At 41.0% G+C, this 24,527-nt stretch overlaps 1 protein-coding gene, 1 long non-coding RNA gene and 3 pseudogenes across 4 annotated transcripts in view; 1 reads left to right on the top strand and 4 right to left on the bottom strand.

Annotated features, from left to right (window-relative positions):
* Window positions 1-2,227: 2,227 nt before the first annotated feature.
* LOC147827793 (EF-hand domain-containing family member B pseudogene) lies at window positions 2,228-2,954 on the bottom strand (annotated as a pseudogene).
* LOC101696896 (EF-hand domain-containing family member B pseudogene) lies at window positions 2,857-4,106 on the bottom strand (annotated as a pseudogene).
* On the bottom strand, window positions 4,084-4,653 carry LOC101719980 (ribosomal biogenesis factor pseudogene; annotated as a pseudogene).
* Window positions 4,654-18,497: 13,844 nt separating this feature from the next.
* Window positions 18,498-22,124, bottom strand: LOC147827792 (uncharacterized). 2 transcript variants are annotated; one of them, XR_015452103.1, is made up of 2 exons: window positions 21,384-22,124; window positions 18,498-18,701 (listed from the first exon to the last, which is right to left on the bottom strand). It is a non-coding gene; the product is annotated as an uncharacterized LOC147827792 (long non-coding RNA). The 2 variants fall into 2 exon arrangements; XR_015452102.1 differs by having other exon boundaries at window positions 18,498-18,692.
* A 388-nt stretch (window positions 22,125-22,512) lies between these two features.
* LOC147827787 (NBPF family member NBPF12-like) overlaps window positions 22,513-24,527 on the top strand; it is a 46,751-nt gene continuing 44,736 nt past the window's right edge. The window contains exon 1 of one of the 2 annotated variants that reach the window (XM_087213391.1): window positions 22,513-23,226. The gene's annotated coding sequence lies outside the window, so the exon portion shown is untranslated. Of the gene's footprint in view, window positions 23,467-24,527 lie in introns of both variants that reach the window. The other variant, XM_087213390.1, reaches the window with a different exon arrangement.

Genomic DNA, 24,527 nt, shown 5'->3' with positions numbered 1-24,527 from the left:
AAAAAGAAAGAAAGAAAGAAAAAAAAACAATGCAAAGATATCCCCTGTTCTTGGATAGACAGAACCAACATAGTGAAAATGGCCATACTTCCAAAAATGTTATACAGATTTAATGCAATCTCAATCAAAATACTAATAGCATACCTCACAGAACTAGAGATAACAATCCTAAAATTCATATGGAACCAGAAGAGACCTAGAATAGCAAAAGCAGCTCTAGGCAACAAAGGCAAGGCAGGGGGATCACAATCCTTAATTTGAAATTATACTGCAACACTACCGTGATAAAAACAGCATGGTACTGACAAAAAAGCAGACTCAAGGATCAATGGAACAGACTAGAAGATTCAGAAACAACTCCAAGCACACTCAGCCTCCTTATCTTTGACAAAGGAGCCAAACACCTTCACTGGAAGAAAGATAATCTCTTCAATAAATGGTGCTAGAAAAACTGGCTTTCCACATGCCAAAAATTAAACCTAGACCTATATCTCTCACCATGCCCTAAACTAAAATCAAAATGCAACAAAGATCTAAATATTAAATCAGAAACACTTAATCTGCTGGAAGATAGGATAGGTAAAATTCTTGAAGACGAAGGTATAGGCGAAGCCTTTATGAACAAAACCCTAATTGCACAGGAAATATCACAAAGAATCAACAACTGGGATCAAATCAAAGTAAAAAGTTTTTGCACAGCAAGAGAAACCACCAGCAGAAGGAAGAGATGACCCAGGTGCGGGGAAAATTTTTGCCAGCTACTCCTCAGAGGACTAACATCTACAATATAAAGAACTAAAAAAACAGGCCTCCCAAATTTAAAAGCCCAATCCATAAATGGACCTGTGAAAAGAATACATATTTCTCAGATGAGAAATATGAAGTACAAATAGCAAATAAATATATGAAACATGCTCAATGTCACTGCTTATTCAAGAAATGCAAATTTAAACAACACTGAGATTCCATCTCAACCCAGAAAGAATGGCTGCTATCATCAAGAAATCAACCAATAACAAATCCTGGTGAGGCTGTGGGGAAAAAGGAACCCTTCTCCATTATTGGTGGGAGTGTAGACTGCAACCACTATGGAAATCATTATGGAGATTCCTCAAAAAACTAAAACTAGAGGTTCCATTTGAACCAGCTGTTCCCTTCCTAGGTATCTTCCTTAAAGAGTTAAAAGCATGATACCATAGTGATATATGCATACCCATGTTTATAGAGCACAATTTAAAATAGCTAAATTTTGGAAACAGCCCATATGCCCATCAACAGATGAATGGATAAAGAAAATGTGGTATTTACATACAATGGAGTACTGCTCCGTCATAAAGAAGACTAAATTTGAGTCAGTTGTAGGAAAACAGGTGCATCTTGAGACCACAATGTTAAATGAAATTAATTGGACACACAAGTTTAAATATTGCATTATTTTTCTTTCATGAGAAACCCAAAGGGCAAACAAGGAGCATAATGGAGCACAGATATTGGGAAGCCAGAACATGTTCAAACAGGAAGAGAAACAAGGGAGAGGGTAAGGGAAAAGGAAAAAAAGCGGGTGAGAGGGAATCTCAATATAGTTTCTTTTTTGGTAACGGGGACTGAACTCAGGACCTCACCGTTTACAGGCAAGCACTGTGCCACTGAGCTACATTGAGCTGGAATCTCAATATAGTTTTTTGGGTTTTTTTTAGAAAATACTTTGCTTTTTAATACATGGTCTATCATGAATACACAACATGTCTGAAATGCTTCCTGTTACATAATAAATTCTTTTTTATTAGTACATGTATTTAATATATAATGTTTTGTTTTGTTTTGTTTTGGTACTGGGGATCGAACTAGGGACCTTGTGCTTGTGAGGCAGGCGGCAGAACCACTGAGCTAAATCCCCAGCCCAGTATTTAGTATATAATGTTAACACTCCTTGTGTGGAGCTGGTACGTGTACATAAAACATCCCAATCTCTTTTTTCATCCCTTATCCCTTTCCTCCCTCTCCCGCTTGATCCTTTCTCTTGAGCAAAATAAGACAGGTAATAGGAAGCAGGTAGATAGATCTGCCTCAAATAAATTCTTATTCAATAATTGTTCCAAAAAATGACTTGTACTAGAACGTCACAACCAAACTGAACATTACTCATCGTTACTTCTATTTTGAGGGATCCTAAGGCTTTTATAATATAAAAGCTATAATTTTTTTTTCTTTTTTTTGGTACCAGGGATCAAACTCGGGTCCTTGCGCTTGTGAGGCAGGTGGCAGCACCACTGAGCTAAATCCCTGGCCCCAAAAGCTATAATTTTTAAAAGTCTAAAATAGAAATTGATATGTCAGCATTTCCATCTTTGCTGCTGTACCTCTTCCTTTGATCTGGTCTTGAAGAAGTCTCTTTCAAACACTCCTTTCTGGGCAAAGATGGTAGGATGTAGTGAACAGTAAGCGTTGCCTTCTCCACTGTAATTAGTTCTATCGATCTCAGAAGAGCTCATCTTACAGCAGTTGGGCACTTTCTCCCCTGGTCTCTGAGAGTCTTTCCTGAGCTCCCTGGTTCTCGAAGACAGTATCTTCAGGCTTTATCGGAAGAGTTGGCTCGGACTCTTCCACATTAGCCTCAGCAGGGTTTGTGCAATCTGGTTTTCTACCTTTAATAATGACCCTCTCTTCGTACTCTTTAAGAAGCATACTGTCTTTCCAGTTAAGAAAATTTGCAATTCCAGGTAGTTAATCAAGCTATCACTGTCCACATCACAGTAGTCAAACAGCTGGCTGAGGAGCGTCTCATCTGGATGCAAGTTGGCCTGGTCACAGGTTTCCTGAGGCCCTGCTTTGTCTATCATCCCATCTCCCTTCTTGTCATGGTGCCTGAAGGCCGCCAGCCAAGTGGCAAATTTTTTTCTTTTTGGTACCGGAGATCGAACTCGGGACCTTGTGCTTTCGAGGTAAGTGATGGAACCACTGAGCTAAATCCCTGGCCCTCAAAGTTTTGATAATTAAATTTCTTCAAGTGATGTCAAACTGCAGCAATCAGGGCTCACTGTCTGTCTTTCCCTGGAAGATACTCCCCTGGGAGTCTATTCTGGATGAGATCACCAGCTCCATATTCCTCAGGAGAGAGACAAGCTCCAAATGTGTGGCCTGGGGGAACATTTATTGTTTCTGCAATGGGATCTAAAACTCTTTCAAGTTTATGTTGAAACTTTTCTTTGAAATCATCAACTCTCTTGGATACAGTTTTAGTTCCTCTTTGCATTTGTAGTTCATGGAGCCAATATAAACTTTTTGCCATGTTTCTTCCGTCATCAAAATGTGGTGTAGGGACGCCAAGTAAGTTAAACCGATGGAAACTGGATGGGTTATACTTTTGGTTCTTTGCTTCTCCCACATAATAATCATTGTGAGAAACAACATACAGATCATGTCCTTCCTCTCTTTCTTCTTCTTTTTTTTTTTTTTTTTTGGTACCGGGGATCAAACTCGGAACCTTGGGCTTGAGAGGCAGGCGTTGGCACCACTGAGCTAAATCCCCGGCCCCCTCCTCTCCTTTAAATATTTCGTCATAGGATTTTGGTGGATTCACTACATCTCTGGCAGAGAATTCTCTGATGACTGCTGTCCCAAATGTTGTCTTGATGATGTCCAGTCCTTTAGGTAATCCTGGTGTTTAATGGTGAGATTTTCCTAATGGTGCCCGTTGATTACTGTAATATATACTCTGTTTTATCTTTAATTTTCTGTTGAAATATGGTAATAGACTGTGGCGTTATCAATGTATTTGCCGGTATTGAAATTTTAGATCTTATCCCATGAGTCAAGTAACGTGCAATTTGAGGATCATTGGCTTTGCCATAAAATACTCTCTCTGCTCCAGGAGGTGGATATTGGAAGTTGAAATACTTTTTTGCCTCGAGTGGAGTAATCAGCTTAGGGAGTTTCTTAGTTAAGCAAGTTGCAACTCTGCATCCAACTGGAGTAACTTTCCCTTCAGTTGGCCGGCGAGGAATCCAATCAACAAATTTCCCAGAGTATATGGGTCTGACGCAGTCTGGAGGTTCCACTCCTGGTCTGAGACTTCCAGCCTCTTCAGGTTGCTGGGCAAACTGGCCTCAATATAGTTTTTTTTTTTGTATAAAATACTTATTTTATTGAGTTTTTTTTGGCGGAATTCGATACATCTCCATTGTATTACAATTGAACCATTAATCTTGCAGCTTCATCAACATTAACTGGTTCATCTTCATGATGCTGCTGATTATTCAGCTCTTTCTCCAGTGGTTCAAGAGGAAGCCTTTTTGAGAAATTTGCAAGTTCCTTCTGAATGTTTACAAAAGCATTATTCACTCTATGAGTTTTTTCATCATTTACAATGTTTATCTTTTTAAGATTAGTGGTGACTGGTTTTGCTTTGTTTTTGGACTTAAAGTTCTTTTGCCTGGCTATGTGAAATACATTCCTGGACTTCTGCCCTCTTAATTTGTTCTTGGCCATTGTCTTTGATATCCTCGTGATGCTGCTCAAGGTCCAGGTGACGACATCTGCACGCACAGGGTCCAGGAAGTTCCGGGTAGAGGGATCCAATATAGTTTTGATTTACATTTCCCTAATGGTTAAAGATGTTGAACATTTTTCCCCCTTCCTCTGCCCTCCCTTCACCCCCTCCATTCCTCCCTATTTACAAAGACTTTGTTTCCATTTTTTCATTTTCTCACATTAATTCCATTCCCTTCTTTCTTTTCCCCTACCTGGGGAAAAAATAAGAACCGAGAGTTTATGTAAAGGTCCAAATTTCCAATGATGAATGTCATTATATTGTATACCTAAAATGTACCAATAAAATTCATTTAAAAAAAAGAAATAAATAAAATAGACGTTGAACATTTTTCACATACCTATTGGTCATTTGTACTTCTTCTTTTGAGAAATGTTTGTTCAATTCCTTTTTTTTTTTTTTTGGTACTGGGGATTGAACTCAGGACCTTGCGCTTGGGGGGCAGGCTGCAGAACCACTGAGCTAAATCCCCGGCCCTTGTTCAATTCATTTGTCCATTTATTGATTAGGCTTTTTGGCTTTTAGTGGTAAATTTTTGAGTTTTTTTATATATTCTAAATATTAGTCTTCTGTTGGATGAGTGGCTGGCAAAGATTCTCTCCCATTCTGTAGGCTGTCTCTTCACTCTCTTGGTTGTTTCCCTTGCTGTGCAGAAACACTGTAATTTGATGTAGTCCTTCTTGTTAATTCTATCATTTCCTGTTCTCTTGGAGTCTGTTCAGGAAGTCTGTAGCTGTGCCCACGGCCTCAAGTGTTTCCCCTATGTTTTCTTCTAGAAGTTGCAGTTTCAGGTCTTATATCTAGATCTCTGATCCATTTTGAATAGATTTTTGTACAGGGCAAGAGATATGGATCTGATTTCAATGTTTTACCTATAGATATCCAGTGCTCTGTAGCTTTTGTTAAAGAGACTGCCTTTTCTCTGAGATATGTTTTGGCCCACTGTGCCTCGTATCTAGATGTCCCCCAAAGCCTCACTCAATCGTAGGTGGTGCTTTCCAGGTGTTTCTTCTTCTAGGGTGCATGGTGCTGGGACTAAGGTGAGTGATTACTACATTAGTCCGCTGACTGACTTAGCACAGCTCTGGGTGTGGAGAATGGGAAGGCCCACCTTGGTCGCAGGTGCCACCACCTAAAACGAGGGTAACCTGGAAAGGATAAAAGGAGAGACTTCTGCCTTGCTGCTTGTGTGCTTGCTGGTTTTGGTGCATCCTCCCTGCTGGCCGTGGACTCTTTCTCCTCTGCCAGACCACCCTCTCTTGGAGCCAGCTGAGTAAGGACTGAAGCCTCTACAAACTGAGTTGAAATAAACCTTTTCTCCTTTAACTTTGGATGTCTGATATCTTGTCTCAGCAATAAGGAAAAGGAACTAAGACAGCCCTTTTGTAAAAGAAGATGAGGTGTTTCATATAGACCATTCATAGAGACAGGAAGTAAAATAGAGGATGGAGGAAGGGTGGAATTGAGATATTGCTTAATAGTTTCTTTTGGGGATTATTGCAGATAGCTAAATTAGTCAGAAATTATTATAAGGCAGTTAGACAAAGCTGGGCCCTCAGCATAGAAAAAAAAAAATTGAGGCTCAATCACTGGTTAGCATTATAAAGAGAAAAACTACTACACCCACATATTTCCCCTAGGGATATATAGCAGTGATTGATATACGAATTAGGTATCAATCACTTGGGTAGGGGGCCAAGATCTTAACCTATCCCTTCAGGAAAGGTCCCTGACCCATCCCTTTCTGAAAATCTGTTCCTTGTACGCTTGCTACAGTGACCTGCTTCCCCATTTAATCCCCACTTAATCAATACGACCATCAGGTGAGATTTAAGTGAATCCTTCACAAACAAATGAGACAAAGCAAACAGGATGCTTTTAGCAAACAACAGCAGCTTCTCAGTAAATAGGGCAAATGGACTCAAAAGGAAGTATACAGCCCCCTGGTGCCTAGAAGACCAGGAATTGTGTATACACCTGAGCAGACCGTCCTTGGGCATCCAAGTCATAAATATTTCACCCCAGATTCCTTAGCCCCTTCAAAACCTAGATAAGCCTAATTCCTTTCCCAGTTAATTGTTAATATCTTTGTCCCCTGGCGTCAGCCCATCCACTCAGGAATGAAATCTCTCCCAGCTAGCTTCTATCTCTGTCTCCCTATGTCAGCCCATCCACACACGGATGTGATATTCCCAGCTAGCTGCTAGAATCTCCAGATTATAGTCCCTGTTCACTGGAATAAACTTTTCTTTTTCTCACAACAAAGAGCAGGGCTTGTTGTTGTTAGTTTTTGTTTTCTGGTACTGGGGATCAAACTCAGGACCTTGTGCTTGTAAGGTAGACTCAGTGCCACTGAGCTAAATCCCTGGCCCGAGAGCCTGTTTTTTTCACAAGTGGATTCTTTATAACAATTACCTAAGCAACTATACTTGTCATAATCTTACTGGTCGATCACAGTTTTATCCCACCTCATGTCCACCTTATGATTTCCCACTGGATCAATCTTACCTAAGCGACTGTACTTGTAATCTTACTGGTTGACTATAGTTTTGCCCCACTTTGTACCCGCCTCACCTCGTGGCTTTGTCCCATTAAACACCTCTGAGAAGCAGGGTGAGCGGGCAACCCACTTTCCGGTCCCCTTCTGTCTCTCTTAGAAGCTTTCTTTCTCTCAATACATTTTTCCTACTCTTAACCTCTGTTGTTCCTAGAATTTATTCTTTGATTTTAGAGAACACGAACTCGCATTTCGGATATCTAGCAGGTTTGGGAGCTACATCTGTTCCCCCTATGTCAGGATGATGAAAAAGTTCTAAAATAGGAGAGGTTCAGGTGAATGGAGGGCAAGTAGTGATTCTGAACTCTGCACTTTCTGCTTATTTTTTTCTGTGAAATGAAGTCTGCTCTTTAAAAAGTCTATTTTAAAAGAATGGTTATGGTTATACAATACTGAGTACACCTGATGCCACTGACTTTTACACTTGAAAGTGATTAAAATGGTAAATTTTATGTGTATTTTACCGCAATTTAAACTTTAAAAGTAAAGAAGAGAACTCCTATTGAGTATTTAAAGCTCTCTTCTCAGCCATATGATTTTGAGTTAAATATTGCTCAGTCACTGTTTCTTTATTATTTTTTTCTTTACTTCTCTTATGGTCTACATTAGGAAATCCTGTCATTTCAGAATATGGTAAGAGGGCCAGGGATGTAGCTCAGCGGCACCTCGCTTGCCTGGCGAGCTCAAGGTCCTAAGTTCGATCCCTGGTCCGGGGTGGTGGTGGTGTGAATCCAGTAAGAATGTGCCCACCTCTTTCTGTCCCCACCCTGAATATCCAGTTTAAGTCTCTGCCATTTCCTCCTGAACTTCTCTGTTTAACACCCCTCTCCTCCCCCACCTCTTTTCTACTTCCATGTTTCACGTAACACTGAGTCTGGTTTCTGCTCAGCAGTTCCCATACCCTCTTTATAAACCCCTCCATTACCCTTTCATTTATTTAACACATATTAAACATCAAGTGTGTTCTAGGGCTCTTCTGGAGTCAGCAGTGACAAAAATCCATGGAGCTCCTCTTTTGGGGAGTTTACAGTGTGATACGAAATTCTTAGGTGATCCAGCATCACCTGGTCCTAAGCCACCTCTGACTTAATGTCAGCTCATGGTCCCATGGGGAGCAGGGATCAAAACAGAATTAGAATTCTGTGGGGTGTGAAGTAAGGGGAGAATGGTTGTTGTTTAAAGGAAGTTTATGCCTACATGAAAGAGTCCCGATCAGCACCTCCTCGCCCATGAGAGACAATCTAGGGCTTCAAGTGGTAGCGCTGTTCAGCTCCAAGGCCAGGGTTTCTTCAAGTGTGGAGATGGCACTTTGAGGCATGGTGACCTATGATTAAAATTTAACTTATCTACATCCAATGTCTTAAAATAAGGAGAAAAAAATAATACAATGAAAACTAATTCTAGCAAAGGAAGAATGGATGAAGAAGAAAACACAATTATTATTGATTTGGAGCACACATTATACCATGCATATATATATTTTGCTGGCAGTAGAGTGAGTGCCTTGGGTCCCCACGAATGTCCAGGTTTACCCTCAGTGGGGAACCCCATCCCAGCCCAGGTACTGGAGATTGAGCCCAGGGCCTCCACTGTGGGCTAAGGTACCAGCCCTCCAATTTTTATTTTTTGAGACAAGGTCTCATTAAGTTGCCCAGTCTGGGTTCAAACTTACAGTCTTCCTGCCTCAGCCTTCCAGAGTGCTGGGATCATAGGCACCCATCACCATGCCTGGCTGGGATCTTCTTTTATACACCATGATGCTAATTCTTCCTGCTAGAGAATCTTATTTGTCCCTTGTTCTCCATGGCTATGCCAGAGATGGGCATGGTGAGATGCCCTTTCTGGGGACCACTCAACTTTAGCTGCGATATGTAGTGGGAGCTGGGACAGTGTGAGACTCTGTAAGTCTCAATTGCAGGCCATAGGCAAAAAGCACCTTTCTTAACAAAGCCATATATTTCCTCTGTCCATTCTTTCAGTTACATCACTTTCAGACTAAATTACTAATAGTCTTACTGAAGCCTATAGAAGGAGCCAACCCACACCAACCTCCTAGCTTTCTCCCGTAACTTCTCCTTCTAATAGCACACTCGAATGGGTCTGTAGCTTGTGCTCAAAACAGCAGGTGACGAGAGTTTCATAAGCTCAGAATGTCTGGTTTGGACTAGATCCTCACTGCCTCCTGTCCTACTTCCCCGCCAGCCGATTCTACATTTTAGGATCTGTTACTTGTAGCACCAAATCATTCTCCCCTCCTCATTCCTTTCTTTTTCCTCCTCCTTCCTCTTCTTCTTCCTTCTCTTTCTCCTCCTCTTCCACCTCCTCCTTTTCTTCTTTCCCCTTTCCCCTTCCTTCTCCATCTCCTCCTCCATAACTAGGGAGTCCTAGGCTCAAACTTGCCATCTTCCTGCCCCCCTTGTGGTGCCAGCCTCAAGCCCAGGGCCAGCACAGATGAGACAAGGTCCTACCCAAGCTGTCTGCAGCCCAGCGGCACTGAATTCTGAATGAATCAAAATTGACTTCTTTTCTTTGCAGCAAAGAACCTGTGATTCAGGCCGTGCAGGCTGTGACTGTTTCACATGCTCAAAACGGAACCATCTGGCCAGGGATTTAGCTCAGTGGTGCTGCCTCCTGCCCCGCAAGCCAAAGGACCAGAGTTCCATCGCCGGTACCAAAAGGAAAAAAAAATTATTCTTTGTGTGTGTGTGTCTGTGTGTGTGTGCGCACGCACGGTACTGGAAATTGAATCCTGTGTCTTGGAACTGCACTACATCCTCAGCCTCCCTTTTTAAAATTTTGAGACAGGAGCCCTGTAATCCCAGCACTCAGGAGTCTGAAGCAAGAGGACCACCTGGGCTACATAGTGAGTACAAGGCCAGCCTGAAGTACATAGTGAGAGCCTATCTCAAACAAAACAAAACAAAAAACTGAGACAGGGTCTCACTGATGTGCTGTATTACTGCCCAGGATAGGCTTGAACTTGGGATTCTTCTGCCTCAGCCTCCCAGAGGATGCATGACCATGCCTGGCAAAAAAATTATCCTAAATTCCCTATTCTCCTAAATCTGTTAAGTCTTTACCTCACTGTTTGTGTATTTCTTAGGAGATGGGTTAGTAATAAATGAGCTGTTCTACTAGGAAAAGAACGTCTGTTATTAAATTCCCAACACACGTGTAGATTAACAGAATAAAACTAACATCTGCAGTGTCCTAAAGTTCAGGATCCCTTTCTTTAAAACTAGGGCTGGGGAGGGCCAGGGATTTAGCTCAGTGGTGCTGCTGCCTGCCTCACAAGCACAAGGTCCGGAGTTTGATCTCCAGGACCAAAAAATAAAATAAATTAAAAAAATAAGATAGTTTCTCAGGAAAACTTGAAGCAGCTGACTTGCAGGGTACAGAAGGATAAGAGTCAATGGCTTCAAAAGTCCAAAAAAGCACACATGTCCCAGTAGGCACAAGCTTCCTTATTTTGCTCATTTCCCTTTCCCACATGGTTCAGGAAATGGCTCCTCCTCTGTGGCCGATGGGCAGGGCTCTGACAGGAACGAGTCTTGTGCTGCAGGAGGTGTGCCTTGCTTTTGTGTTCATCTCTCTAGTTAAATAAATTTAGAATCACAAGTGTGCCCTCTTCGAGGGGAACTTACTGCACAAAAGCACAATTTACAGCTTTGGGATGGTGCAAGATGATTTTTAAGTTCATAAAATACATTCAGTGAACACAAGGACAGGCTATCTAATGACATGTTCCCTCATGGAGTCATTCGGGTACTCCATTTACAGCTTCCAGACTTCGACACAGCAGGAGGAGATTAAAAGAAGCAGAGAAACTTATGGCCAAGAGCCCCAGAAGCCACTGCCGATAGCCATGAATCAGAAGTAGTCAGGAAAACTGATCCAACAAAACTTTATTAGCTGTTAAGCCATGTGTTAAGCCACAGAATAGAACAAAGACGAGTAACTAGAGTAGAGTGAAGGCCTTGCTGCGGGGTTTGAAAGTGTCTTGAGAGTACAGGAGGAAAAGCACGTGAGATGTCAGAGAAGGCTGGGAAGAGTCAATTCTCAGAGTGGATCCCCCAGAACCAAGGCTGAGGTCCTGGGAAAGCACTTCCAGAGAGGTGGCCAGAGGGATTAGGCAAGCTGGGAGGCCCGTGAGACCAGTGTGGCTACAGCAGAGAGTGAGAGTTAAAAAGAATCTAAGCTGAGTAAAAGGCCCAAGAATAGGCGACACTGTGGGGGAAGAGATTGGAAGGCAGAGGATCTGAATTTCATGCAACAGGCCACAGAGAGCATCTGTAGAAAGTGGAGTGATAAAAATGCAGGTTAGGGACACAATTTGACAGATCCACAGGATGCAACTGCAAAACAGACTGAAGGACATTAAAATAATTTAAATCAAGTCAATAAGTATTTATTGAGGGGCTGCAGTACCACTGGATTCTATGCTGTGGGGGACAAAGATGAGCAAGAACAGGATACACACTGCCCTGCTACTTCAAGGGGCTGATAGGCGGCATGTAGGTAAAGGACCTGAGTAATTGTAGTATTAAGCAGAAAATCTTTCTGCTCTCAAGAGTCTACGAGTCTGCCAGAAGAGAGTCTCAAAGCCCCGTGGAGGCCCAAAGGTCACATCTAGTGGGGATAAGGGCTTTTTTGAAAGAGCCGTTTTCTGAGCCAGGCCATGAAGGAGAAGCAGATTTCCAAAGGCAGAGATGAGAGAAGGAAATTCCAGACACCAGGCACCAAAGTAACTCTGTTGGGAAAGCACTTCTTCAAAACTAGGCTCAATCCCAGGTCAGTGAGCAGTGCTAGCCTCGTGAACAAGTTATATAACCTCTCAGAATTCTATTTCTCCTCGTTAAAATGAGGGTAGCAATTGTCTTTACCTCATAGCGCTGTCAATATCAGACAATAATAAACGAAGAGGCTGGGGATTTAGCTCAGTGGTTCCGGCGCCTGCCTCGCAAGTGCAAGATCCCAAGTTCGATCCCCAGTAGCAAATAATAAATAAATAAATAAATAAATGAAGAGCACAGTGTGGGGTCATTTGTATCTCAAAAATGGTGGTAGGGCCATCATGAGCATGCAGTGGGTAACAAGGGCAGAGGGTGACACCACAATAGTCAGGAACATGAAGAAAATTAGGTGCTTTGAGTGTAAGGTTCCGATTATAATGATGAAGCTATAAAGATAGGGTGATGCTTTTTTTTTTTCACTACAGAACCAAGAATACTCAAAAAAAAAGTTTGTTCTTGAATTGGTAAGCAATATGGAATATTGCTATGGAATCAGTAAATATTTATGGAATCACTAAAGATTTCCAAGGCAGGAAATACTTTGATCAGAACTCTATTTTAGGTGAAGTGATGGGGATTTAAACCTGTGTCTCAATGCAGCAGCCATTAACTACAAGATGTGACTACTTGAGACGTGGCACTTCAAAAAGTCCAACTGACATACATGATAGAAGTTTAAAATACACAACTGGCTTTTTATGATAGTATAAAAAGTATCTCATTAAGAATTTATTGATTATGTGTACAAATGATATTTTGGATACCACAGAGTTAAAATGAAATCTTTCAAAATTAATTTTCACTTTTTTGTCTTTTAAAAGACTGTTTAAACAGTTAAAAAGTTAAAGAACTTAAAATTGGCTTGTATTATATTTCTGCTGAATACCACTCTTCCAGAGGTGTTACAGGATGGTGAAATAATGAAGCAGAGGAGCTTTGAGCTTACAGTATGGTGAAGTAGATGATTCAGACCTACCTTTCCCCTGAGGTCAAGCAGAACAGCTGGAAGAATATATGTTAAGAAAGCTCTCAGATGATTTCCACCACTCCCAGGGCAGAGGAGGTGATCTGCGTGGGCGTCAGCAGCACCGCCCCCCCCCCCACTCCATGGAAATCAGAAGACATGCAAACAAGCCTCAAAAACAGACTTTCAGATCACCTACAGCAACCTCAAAGGGAAACGAGATGGAACAATCTGATACTCAACCACCTGGACTCCCTGAACTGGCAACAAAAGAGAATCTGGAAAAAATGAAATCAGAAATAATTTCTCAGATAACAGCAAAGATTGTGCCCATAGTGAAAGACATGATTAATAAATCTAGAGAGGACACAGATAAAAAAATAGAGGATCTGAGGAACATGATGGAATCCCAACATAGGAAACAAATGGAATCCATAAAACAGATGCAAATAGATTTCCAGCAGATTAAAAACTCCACTGAAAGTCTACGCAGCAGAATGAACCAATGTGAGGATAGAATTTCAGATATAGAAGATAAGATTGCAATTAGTGAGGAGGAAAAGAAAAATTGCTTTAAAATTGTAAGGGGCCACGAGAAAGCAATCCAGCAGCTCCTAGATGATGCAAAGAAGAATAACATAAGACTGATTGGAGTCAATGAAGAAACAGGAGAGAGTGCAGATGACTTAAAAAAATTGTTCACAGAAGTGATGGCAGAAAACTTCCCAAGGAGGGGAAACGAACTTGACATACAGATAAGTGAGGCGTATAGGACTCCAACTCGCCTTGATCAAAAAAAAAAAAAATCTACACATAGGCATATAATAGCTAGGATTCCAGAAACCCAGCAGAAGAACAAAGCTCAACAAGCAGTGAGAGAAAAGAAACAAATCACATACAAAGGGAAGCCCATCAGAATGAAGCCCATCAGAATCACAGCAGACTTCTCAATTCAAACCCACAAGGCAAGAAGAGCTTGGAGTGATGTATTTCAAGCCCTAAAGTTAAACAGCTTCCAACCCAGATTAATGTACCCTGCAAAACTATCTTTCAAAATTGATGGAGAAATAAGATACTTTCAATGATAAAGAGAACCTTAGGAACTTCATGAATATCAAACCAACACTCCAAAAAATTTTAGACAATATCCTAGGAAAAGACAATGAAGATCACAACCCCAGGAAGTCCAACAGAATGAATCCATTGGGCGTGACAAATTAAACACAACAGGGGAGAATCCAACAAAAAGAAAAAGTCATGACAAGGCTTTTAAAACTTTTAACTTCTGGCCGCAAAACTTTTAACCTCATCTCCCTAATGAGTGTATAATTCAATCTTGTTATTGTACTGAATAGTATTTTTCTGATTCTAGTGTTGCACACCTTTCCTTGTGCTGTACTGGCTATTTATCATCTTCTTGTGTCTACTTTTTAATTGGGTTGTCTATTAGTGAGCTGTAAGAGTTCTTTATATATTCTGGTCATAGGTTATATGGATTATAAATATGGTCTGTTTAAGGACCACTTTTCATTTAAATGATGTCAATTAAAGTTCTACATTTTGATGGAATCTCATTTATCAATTTTTTTCTTTTATACATCATGTTTTTTGTATCCTAGGAAGTTCTTGCCTACCCTAGATTCATAAACATTTTCCCTTATAATTTCTTCTTTAAGTTTTATAGTTTTAGTCTTTCATATTTAGGTTCATAGATCCTTTCAAGTTATTTTTATGTATGGAAATAAAGGGTTGAGGTTAATTTTTTGTATACAGATACTAGGTGTTCTAGTGCCATTTGCTGAAAACACTATCTTTTCCTCTGCTCTTGAATTGAGTTTATAGTCTATAAAATGTTAATGTTAAATAATCTTTCAAAACTCAGTGGATCATATATGTGTGGTTCTGTTTCTAGATTCTTGGTTTTATTCCAATGATCTATATGTCTTTCCTTACACCAACACTGCCTTGATTACTGTAGCTTTAAAAGAAGTCTTAAAATTAGGCATTAAACGTCTTCCAACACTGTTTTTTTTTTCTTTTTCTTTTTACTTTTCTAGGTCCTTTGTACTCCTACATAACTTTTAAATTTCAATATCCAATTCTTCATTTATAGCAAGTATACACAGACCTGAATTTTTATATATACCTTGTGTTTTCTAATCCTGCTAAATTCAAATACAAGTTTTTGGGGCTCCTAGAGATTTCTTAGTATTTTCTCTGTAGATGATCATTTCATCTACATATAAAGATTTTTCTTCTACCTTGCCAATCCTATCCTAATTGTGTCATTTTATTGCCAGACTATTTTGGTTTAGGCCTATGTTTCAAAGTTTAATGGACAGATGAAGAGTAGGCATATCTGCCCTTGTTCCCCACCTTAGGGAGAAAGCATTGTATCTTCTCCATTCATATAAGGCATTTTTGCTGGAAGTATGGAGTACATGTCTTTGATCTGTTGAGGAAGTTCTGTTCTACTTCTAGTCTCCTCATAGCTTTTACCAAGAACAGCTGTAGAATTTACTCCAATACTTTTTCTCCAACTAGTGACAGGCTCATATGGCTTTCTCCTTTCCTCTGTTAAAATGATGACTTCTGGGGGTGGATCTTCCAATGCTGAACCAACACTGCCATCCCTATAATAAAACCACTTTCTACATCCTGCCAGATCTGACTTCTAATAGTTGGTTTTGTTAAACAAATATCTATATATGTTCATACTTTTTTCTTCTATTATCTTTATCCAGTTTTAGGATTAGCACAATGTTGATTTCCTAAAATGAGGGGACAAGTGTTCCTTTTTTCTGCTTTAAATGTTTGATATAATTTATCAGTTAAAATGTGTATGAGCTGGTTGTTGTCATATAAGTAGGTTTTCAAGCTAGGAATATACTTCCTTTAATACGTGTTATTCAAATTTTATATTTCCTCCAGAGTTAGTTTCATTAATTTGTCTTCCAAGGTACTTCTTAGAAGTTGTCAAATTTATTTCAAAAAAGATTTTTGCAATATGCTTTCTATATCCTTTTAAATTCTATAAAATCTGTGGTAATGTCTCCTAGATCTTGATATTGTAATTAAAAAAAAAAAATATATATATATATATATAGGTACTGGGGATTGAACTCGGGTCCTTGCACTTGCGTAGCAGGCAGTGAATAAAAATATAAAATTGATATTGTGTAATAGGAAGAAAAGGTCTAAAGGAGCCAGGGAAGTGGGAAAGGTAGGGGAAAGGAAAGAAGGGAAAAGAAAAAATATGAGAAAAGGAAAAAAATGGAAACAAAGTCTTTGCAAACAGGGAAAGGTGAAGGGGGTGAAGGGAGGGCAGGGGAAGGGGAAGAAAATAAGAACCAAGATACTCAAGATCCCAATGATGAATGTAACTGTATTTTATACCTAAAATGTACCAATAAACTTAATGGGAAAAAATAAATAAATTCTTATTCTTTTTTGTGTGTGTGTGGTACGGAGGATCAAACTCAGGACCTTGAGCTTGCAAGGCAGGCGTGGTGCCACTGAGCTAAATCCCTGGCCCTTTAAATTTTTATTCTTATTAGTATATGCTTGCAGTAACTAATGAGTACATCTATCATAGGGGACTGGTACGTGTACATAGCACACTTTAACTCTTTTTTCAACCCCTCCCTTACCCCTCCTCTTCCCTTTCTGGATCTCTTGTTCTCCTTCCTTCTTCCAAAAGATCTGCCTCCCTATTTCCAAGTGTCTATCCTTTTTTGCTCTTATTTATAATTTGGGTTTCTCGTATGAGAGAAATCATGTGATATTTAAGCTCATGTTTCTGATTTATTTCACTTAACATTATGGTCTCATGGTGCATCCATTTTTCCATAAATGACTCAAATTTATCCTTTATGATGGAGTAGTACACCAATGTGTGTAAATACCACATTTTCTTTATGTATTCATCTGTTGATGGACATATAGGCCAAGTCTTTTTAAGATTTAGCAATTATGACTTGTGCTCCTATAAACATGGGTATGCATGGATCACTGCAATATGATCTCTTTAGCTCTTTTGGAAAGATATTTAGAAGGAGAATAGCTGGGTTGAATGGAAACACTTTTTATTTAAGGATTTCAAATTACATTATTTCAAATTTCTAAAATGGGATAGAACCATCTTGGAATGAAGAAATGGCATAAATGAACACTGACATCCCTTGAAATTCAAATTTTACAAAGAAAACAATTCCTCTGCAAACCACAACCCCATTATGTAACAAGATGAAATATCATCTACCTCTTCACTTTGGCAATAGCTATTTTCTAAAGGAATGGGAAAAAGTGATTTTGTCACTTCTTTAAGTTAATTAAAAATGGGATTCTATCTTTAGATTAAAATTTTAAAGATCAGAAAAAGCTATGTTTAGATGAAATATGGTTACAAAAAATCAACATAGAATGTCTAATCAAAATTCTGAAAATAAAAAGGAAAAAACTACTGTGATTGGTTAAGGATTTCCAGTAGTTAAGATTCTCAAGAGGTATGGATAGTTCCACACAAATGTGTTCACATTTTAGGTCCTTAATACTAAATTTTCAAAAAGAAAACTATCACCTGTAAAAATGTATCAACTCAAAGTAATTATATTAACAGCAGGAAAACTCTGGAACTTCCTCTTGAATTAGTCCACTCTCATTATCAAAAATAAGTTCATCCCCCCAAATTAACAGTAATTAGCCTGAAGTATTTTAAATGTGGCTCTAAAGTCTCAAACTTAATGGCATTCCCCTCCCCAAAATGGTCTTATTACCACTTTAGGCCCATAATCTCTATACTATTTACTACAATATGTTCATCTAGAATATCAGAGGAAAAAAAGATCCTTGGACTTTTTGCAACAAACCCATCCCCATCCATTTTCACTAAAATAGCAGCCACATGAATTCTGAGTGTTATCTGGCCAGATCCACAAAAGGGGTGTTTAAACTTCATTTTCCAGTTTAATTATCAAAGCCTGGTGTGAATAAAATTCTGAGTATCACATTGTGGTACAAATAGGTTCAAATTTCTGAGGCTTTAAATAAGACTGAGAAACAGTTCGTGAAATTTAATGTAGTATGCCTTAACACATCTGTGAGGTAGTTAAGTAAACAGTACTACCCATTTTAATACACAGTAAACAGAAACATGGGTAAATGACATAGCTAAGCAATTGAAGACCAGAATAGACCATGGAGGCTTAGGGCTTTCTCTCTAGCTATAATCCAAAACTATGAAATTTAACTTTTCTTCCTTTAAAAAATGCATCACACCATTTAGAGGTTTTATGCTTTTGCTTTTATTTTTGTTTTCCACTTGCTTATCAGATCTTCCAAAGTTGGCTCCTTTTCCTTCAATATGTTAAACTGGGCACAATAATCATTAATCCAAGTTAAGCCTCTGCTTCTAACCTGAATTAGTACAAATTTAAGCCTTTCAAGATCATGAACTTCCTCACAGAATTTGGCTTCTATCTATGCACATATAACTTGAAGGTTTTTGAGAGCATTCACTCTTCTTTTAACTACCCTAGGCAAGCTTTCAATGTATCCTGTTAGATTTTGCATCATCTGAACAGTCAGCTGACGTGCTCTGATTTTTGTTTCTTCACCAGTTTCTTCTTCTTCTACTTCTTCAACATCATCCAAATCTTGATCAAGTTCAGACTGTTCTTTGTTGTCAATGTCTGCCATGTTATGAGAACTGCAAATATCGGCGACTAGTTCGGGGAGTCAGGCGGCCGGAGCTCCGCAGGGAGTGACTAAGGGCAGCCGGGTGGCAGGAGGAGGAGGAGGCCGCACCGCGAGCAGATGGCACTAAAAAAGCTGGAAACACTTTTTTAAACAATTATTTAAGCATATTAAAAACTAAAAAACAGGGCCGGGGATTTAGCTCAGTGGTTTCACCGCCTGCCTTGCAAGTGCCAAGGGCCCTAGTTCGATCCCCGGTACCAAAAAAACAAACAAACAAAAAACCTAAAAAACAATGTCAGAAAATAAAGATTATTATACCTTTTTGGTAATGTTGCAAGCTTCAAGTTATTCTGTAAAAGTATTTTCTGTCACATTTGATTTCATAGAAGAATCATAGATCAAACTGCTAGGTTTTTTTGGTACCAGGGATCGAATTCGGGACCTTGCACAGTGCCACTGAGCTAAATCCCTGGCCCTGATAGGTTATTTTTGACAACATATTTTCCTATGGTCTGACATCTAAATAGATTATTAACATAATGATTCTTATTTATTTTGTGATTATGGAGGTTAAACACACATCCTCCAGCATGCTATGAAAGTGAACTATCACTGAGCTACATCTTTAACTTTTTGGTTTTTTTGTTTTTATTTCTTGGTATCAGGGATCGAACTCAGGTCCTTGGGCTTGCAAGGCAGGCAGCAGGACCACTGAGCTAAATCCCTGGCCTCTTCAATTTTTTTGTATTTTACTTTGAGCTAGTGTCTGGCTAAACTGCCTAGGCAGCCTCAAACTTGCAATCCTCTTGCCTCAGCCTCCCAAGTAGCTAGGATGATAAGCATGGACACCTGTACCTGGGTTGATTCTTATCTAATAACATTCTCTTCTAATTGGCAGCTTCTAAAGTTTTTTGGTTAACTCGCATTAACTTAACTAAATTTCTAAAGTAATCAGAGGCCTCATAGCTTGTTTCCTTTAATATATGGCCATAGAAAGCGAAGTTTGCATTCTCCCTTTGTGCTGGTCAGAGACCAGCCATATCTTTCTGTAAAATCCAGGCTCTGGTCTAGCCACACTGGCTTGCTGAGAAAGTGCCTGTAAGGCTGAAGTGTCCTCCACTAATGTGTTGATATCTCTAACATCCCACCGAGCAGGAGTTCTCAAATCTGCTGGCCAGACCTATCAGATTTTCCACACTTAAGAAACTTTTCTCTTTTTTCAGGGTGGCAAGGCCAGAGGTTCTTTTTTTGTCTTTTTTTGGTCTTTGTCTTTCAGTTTCTCAAGGCCATGGTCAAGGCTATACGGTTTTGATTCACAACCACAGCCTTAATAGGAATAGGATAATGTTCCTATAGTCTATTGGGCTTGTGAATTCGCCCACCCCAGGAACAGAAATGAGTGTGGTCAGATGCATTAGCGCCCATTTTCTTCAGTCACCCAGGCATTCCATCTGCTGGTTCTTCAGAGTGTGATCCTAGAGGCCTTTATGAACCCCCAAACCTGGATCCAGCAGCCTCCTTCCATCTGTTTCATCCTCTTCCTGCCACTGCTGCTGGGAACCCTTCAGTGCCCACCAGTGTCATGGCTGCAGCCATGGCCAATTTCTCCAGCCACCAAGATCTCCCCTCCTCTCCTCCCCTGCCATTGGCTCAGGCTCTGAGACTGCTCACTCAAATTTAGTATTTTTAAAAGTACAATTGTATGTATAAATAATGCTATAGTCATTTATCAAGTAACAGTGGTAAGCTTTCAATGATATCATTCAAGAAATTGAAACAAGATTATCTTTTTTTGAGAAAAAAAACCAGTTTGAATCTTTTACAAGTAAACTTAAAGACAACTGACATTTTCAACAACAAGGCACACATAATTTGTGAAAATTGATCACCTTCCCAATTTAGTATAAATTCAACTCTAACTCTGATATTTAAAATGTATCTTTCCCCCTCTGGCTCAAAATGAAATAACAAACTCCTCTAATTAACAGACTTTTTGTTTTTGTTTTTGGTACCAGGGATTGAACTCAGGACCTTGCGCTTGCCAGGCAGGTGAGGTGCCTCTGAGCTAAATCCCCGGACCTAACAGACTTTTAAAACCTAGACAAGTTAGGCTGCATACTTGCTCCTCAAGTCAAAATTCAGAGTTCAATGGGCTTGATAGCACATACCTGTACTCCCAGCACTTGGGAGGCTGAGGCAAGTGGACCATAAGTTCAAGGCCAGCAAGATCTACACAGGGAGTTCCAGGCCAGCCTGGACAACACAGCAAGACTCTCTCTCAAAACACAAACCCCACAAACCAAACCAAAACCAAAACAAGCCCCACTCCACTATTCCTTGAACAGAGTCAAGATGAAAAAATGTTTTCATTACGTTTATTAGATTTGAGCTTTATACAGTGGGTCTTTGGGCTCCTTTACAGAAAACTAGAGGTCAGATTGCATTCTAAGGACTTTATTTGTAGGAACTTAATACTAGAGGGTGCTTATTGCTACCCTTGATTTATCTGTCCTCCCTCCATTTCTTCCTTCCTCTTTCCCTCTTTCCTTTTCCTTCTCCTTCCTTCCTTTGTTGCTTCCTTCCTGCCTGTCTTCCTTCCTTTCTTCCCTCCCATTCTCGGTTTCCCTTTTTTTCTTTCCTTTTTTTTTCCTTTGTGCTTTTATAGGGATTACCACGCATATATCTGAAAATAAATCAGAAGACTAGATGTAGACATCTGTGTTAGGTTTTGAATCCTAGGTATTGAGAGATTACAGCAAACTAGTGGCTTTACAGCACAGACGTGTGGAATGCGGCGGCTGCATCCTCTGCTCAGGGACTTACCAGGCTGAAATCCAGGTGTGGGCTGGCTGCGTTTCTGTGCAGAGTTCAGGCTGTTCTTCCACATTCATGGCAGACTGGCAGAATAGGTTTCCTTTTGGTTGAAGAACCGAGATTCCTGTGTTCACTGTCAGCCAGGAGGCAGCATTTGCCTTGCAAGGCCAATGCATTCTTTTTCACTGGCTTTTCCAGTTCCCAACCACCTCTAGCACTTGGAGTCCTTCTAAAGTTTCAGTGTCCCTGACTCAGTCTTTTGCTAACGGCCAGTGAACGCTCTGGGGTAAAGTAAATCAGCCACCGAGGTAACCTCAGCAATTAAAGTCACGTAACTGCCATGCGATAACATCATCCCAGGGAGATGAGGCATCACCTGAACAGGTTTCAGGGGAAAGCAAAAGTCACATTTGGAGACAGTGTAAGAAACTAGCTCCCACAATCGAGGAGGGGATCCCCACACTTTCACGTTTCCCCCAAATGGAAACTACATTCCTCTTCTCCTCTAAGATTCCCAAGCTTCTTCTAATTATAATCTCGGTTCAGAATGAAAAGTATGATGTGAGCTTATTGCATCAAAAGCTCAAAGGGCCGGGATCATGGTGCGGAAGCTGAAGTTGCAGGAGCGGAAGCTGCTGAAGCAGGAGGACTTCCTGAACTGGGAAGTAACCGACCACAAGCTCCAGGAACTGCACGCGCTGAGACGCTACGGGCTGCAGCTGCGCGAGGACTATACGCCGTACAGCCAACCGCGCCGGTGGTGGCGCGCGAGCTGACGCGTTGCCTGCGCGACCTGCCCAGCGCGACCCGTTCCGCGTGCGTGCCTCTGCCGCGCTGCCCAACAGGCGCTACCGCTTTGGGCCTGGTGAGCACGCGCGGCTCACTAGAGCTCTGCGATGTCGCCACGGTCACGTCCTTCTGCTGTCGCCGCCTGCCCACCTTGCTCCTCAAGCTGCGCGTGTCTCTGCATCTCCAGGCTGCCGTGGCACTTGTGGAACAGGGGCACGTGCGTTTGGGCCCGGACGTGGTACCCGACCTCGCCTTCCTTGTCCGCCGCGGTATGGATGACTTTGTCACTGTAAGACCGAGGGCCTTACCAAACGCTCCGAGGAGCTGACTAGTGAAGCACACCCAGGGATCCCAGCGGTGCCTTCAGAATGTAAGACCAAGAGCCTTACCAAACGCTCCGAGGAGCTGACTACAGCGAAGAACACCTGGGAAGGAACACACCGGACAAGTTGGAAAATAAAACAGACCTTTATCAGTCTGGCCAGACGACACTCCCAAAGCAAAATAGCTTAGAGAGGCAGCTGGCTCAGAGTCCGAGGCTGTTTTTATAGGGGGTTGAGGGGGAAGTTAACATATAGAATTAAAGAAAAGGGGACAAAGGTTAGTGGTCGACTGTCATGTATTGATGGTCAGCAGACATTTGCAGCTTGTTCTAAAAATTGTGGTGTCCGGAACATCAGTTCCGGGCAAACAAGGAGTTGAGTAGTTTACTTTGGGACTTTAGGTCTGTTACAGATTTTTATCTAGTGTCCCAAAACTAACAAGCACCTTTATCCATTAACTCACATTTAATCACAATGGGGCTGGAGAAAAGGAACAAAGGTTATGCAGTCCCACAGTCACTTGGGTCGACTCATCCAAGATCAAGCGACACGTGCTGGAGTACAATGAGGAGCGCGATGACTTTGATCTGGATGCCTAACAGGTCTCGCTGTCGCGCCAGCTGCCTCTGGTGGCTAGAAAACAGGCCCGACGCTGGCGATCCGAGAGTGCTCTCCACAAGCGTCACCTGGTTGCAGATTCTCAGGAACTTGGCTTCTCGACTGCAGGTCACAGAGCCGAGGTGGGCAGGGTCACGCCTGTTCTCCAGGAAATTTTCTTAGCACTGACTACTGGTAATTAAATGACGATGCCTTCAGACAGTAGTGGGAAGCTGTTTTGTTCTACCCTGGAGATTGTCTGGTATCCTCTGGTACCAGAAGACGTTGCAGTGTAAAAGCAGGAACATTGCTCTCGTTCCTTTATCATCTTGTAGCAGGACTAATTCCTTCAGTTTATTTAACTCGAATATTTGCTTCTAATCGTGAGTAACCTGTGGAGGGTTTGGGCCCAGGTTTTCGAAGAGTGAGTGAGACTTTGGTGCTTAGGGTTCCCCCATTTGAAGGAACTCTTTCAGGGTCTGGGGATTTAGCTCAGTGGTTTCGTCAACTGCTGCGCAAGCAAAAGGACCCGAGTTCGATCCCCGGTACCCCCCCCCTAATAATAATAATAATAATAATAATAATAATAATAATAAAGGAACACTTTCCTGATACCAATTAATGCCTCGTTTGCTTTAAAAAAAAAAAAAAAGTTCAAGGGGCGGAGGATTTAGCTCAGTGGTTCCGCTGCCTGCCTCGCAAGCAAAAGGTCCCAAGTTCGATCCCCCGTACCAAAAAGACCAGAACAAAAAGTTCAAAATCTCACTGAAATCACCTACATCAGGTGTGAATGAGGCTTCTGAGGGTGACCCTTATACCCAGATCCTTGGTATCATTTTTTGATATAAGTAGATCACTGAAGCTAAACAAACTACTTCCCCTAGCCTGCCCTGGTGGGACAGATAGGATAAAAATTGTAGAGATTAAGCTCAAAAAAGGAAGAGGGCTGGTAAATGAAGAACTCATTGATCCAAAATAGTTTTCAAGTCAGACTGAGCAGGAGTTTCTCCATAAGATTTCATGACCTCAGAATAATCCTCTGCGTCCCAGACCTTGCCTCGAAGCCCTCAGCAACTATTTGGTTTCCAGCCACATCCAGTCTGTTACTATCATATTTTCCTACTTTCTCACATTCCTTCAGCTGTTTCTACACATCTTGATGGCAACGCTTTTCTCTTACCTGTTTAAACTTTCTTCACCCAAAGCAGTCTGATGACAACTGCATCATAGCTCTGTCTCCAAGAGGGGCTCCCTGTGATCTCAGGCTCCCCTGGGGACCCCATTATTGACCTTCTTTCTATCAGTATTGATTTCTTCCAGTTCACCTGGACAGATTAGGAGAAAACCTAGCACTGTGGATCCGGAGAACCAATCTCTGCCCCATCCATTTTTAAGAAGAGAATAACACAGGTCTTCATGAAGGGCTCTCCCTGCAAGAGGGATG

This window comes from Heterocephalus glaber, unplaced genomic scaffold (genome assembly GCF_053883595.1).
Source record: "Heterocephalus glaber isolate CG9 unplaced genomic scaffold, H.glaber_assembly_v1.0 deba00001442, whole genome shotgun sequence".
Classification (NCBI taxonomy): domain Eukaryota; kingdom Metazoa; phylum Chordata; class Mammalia; order Rodentia; family Bathyergidae; genus Heterocephalus; species Heterocephalus glaber.
This window is presented reverse-complemented; position numbering and strand designations above follow the sequence as displayed.